The 1,901-nt window shown below is 38.4% G+C and overlaps 1 pseudogene; it reads left to right on the top strand.

The window, feature by feature from the left end:
* Positions 1-708: 708 nt before the first annotated feature.
* Positions 709-1,182, top strand: LOC126487298 (alpha-ketoglutarate dehydrogenase component 4-like; annotated as a pseudogene).
* The last annotated feature ends 719 nt before the right edge of the window (positions 1,183-1,901 follow it).

Here is a 1,901-nt window from a genome sequence, read left to right as displayed (position 1 = left end):
AATGTTATTCACCTTCGACAATGAGACAGGAAGAGAGACCCTATCATATCTCGCTCCCTATCAACTATCCATTGTTTATATCTCCTAAATAAAGTGTAGAATTTGCAGACAGTTATTCCAGGAATGTTTCCTTGTGTGGTCCTTTGTATGCAGATTTTATGCCGGTATCCATAGTTGCTGTAATTTCATGATTGATAAAGCCATGTCACATCCAGAATATAGCTTTTTACAACATTCTTTGCTATCATTCAGTACTTACAAATGGTGTCTTCTGTCTCAAGATTTTCACTGACTGAGTGTCTGAGGGTTTTAGATAGATGTCCCCTTTAGGGCTGAGCACTCACACACTTAATTATTTGTCCTGACACTTTCATACCTTTATTAAATAGAACAAACTTCTATACTGCCACATATTAAGTTTTTTTCTGACAGGTAAGTATAAAAATCTTCTGAATATATATTTTAAAATATTTAGAAAATAGATTATCAAGACAATTGTTGAGAATTTAGTCACTGACTTAGAGATCTTTCAACTGATATAATTTTATAGTGTTAAATTGTCATTTTAGTTTGGTTGCTATTATTGTGATGAAGCTGTGACCAAAAGCATTTTAGAGAGGTAATTGTTTGTTTTACCTTACATCTTAGAGTTCATTATGGAGAGAAATGAGGAAGAAACTCAAGAAAAGAGGTAGGGGGGGGGTCACGATGGGCAGCAAGATGGCTTCTGCCAGCAGGGTCGTGCAGGTAGTGAAGCCACATACTACATTAATAAGGTTCCCTGACAGAAGAGACAATCCTAAACTCAGTGCATTCTAAAGGAAGCATAGCCCCAGATCTGCTGATGCATCCGGGGCCACCAGACACTGCAGAAATACTAAAAACACTACCTCAGAAATACAGAAGGAAACCTATATCTCAAGAAGAAATGACTTCATCCAGCGTGGAGGTCCAGAATGACCGCTGTGGCTGCTGTTTGTCGCCAGACAAAAGGATTATCTTTACAATAAAGGACTTCCAAAATGTCAAATGAAAATTGTATATTAAGCAACCTTAATAAATATTCTGCAAAAAGAATGAAGTATAGAAACTCTAGATGGCCACTTGTATCTCCTCAATGTATCTTGGTCAGCTTCTCTAGCAAGCTGGTCTGCATACCTATTAAAGTCACATTTTTACATAAAAAAAAGAGGTAGGTGTTGAAACAAAAGTCATGGAGAAGTTCTTCTGCTTATAGCCTTTGCCCACATGATTGTTTAGCCTGACTTTTTTTTAAAGTTGAAAATATATTCTTTTCTCATACAATACATCCTATCCAAAGGTTTTCCTCCCTCCACTTTACCCCACTCTCCTGCACTTCCCTTTACTCCAGATCCAGTCCCCCTCTTTCTGTCTTCAGAAAAGAGCAGGCTTTCAAGAGAAAACAATCAAACAAGACAAAGCAAGATATACTAAGAAAAGTTAAAAACTCTCATATCAAGGCTCAACAAGGCAACCAAATAGGTGAAAAGAGACTCAAGAGCAGGCAAAAGATTCAGAGAAACACCTGCTTCCACACTCATGAATTTCACATAAACACCAAACTAATAGCAGTAACACATACGCAATGAGTTTGGTGTGGACACATGCTGGTCTGGTGCTTCATTCAACAGTCTCGGGGAATCAGTGTAAAATTCACTTAGTTGATACAATGAGCCATGTTCTTGCATTCTGTTACCCTCTGACTCCTACAATTTTTCTCCCCTTCTTCTGAAGGGTTTCCAGTGCTCTCAGGGGGCAGATCTTATGGAAACTGTAAAATAAGAGTCTCTGCACATGTCTACTGTGGATCTCTGCACCTGTTCCTATCTGCTGCTAAGGGAAGTCTCTCTGATGATGACTGGACAAGGCATCAATCTATG

Source organism: Alexandromys fortis, unplaced genomic scaffold (genome assembly GCF_014885135.2).
Source record: "Alexandromys fortis isolate MF-2015 unplaced genomic scaffold, M_Fortis_MF-2015_v1.1 scaffold_142, whole genome shotgun sequence".
In the NCBI taxonomy this organism is placed as follows: domain Eukaryota; kingdom Metazoa; phylum Chordata; class Mammalia; order Rodentia; family Cricetidae; genus Alexandromys; species Alexandromys fortis.
The sequence above is the reverse complement of the archived record's forward strand: the minus strand, read 5'-3'. Positions and strand labels throughout refer to the sequence as shown.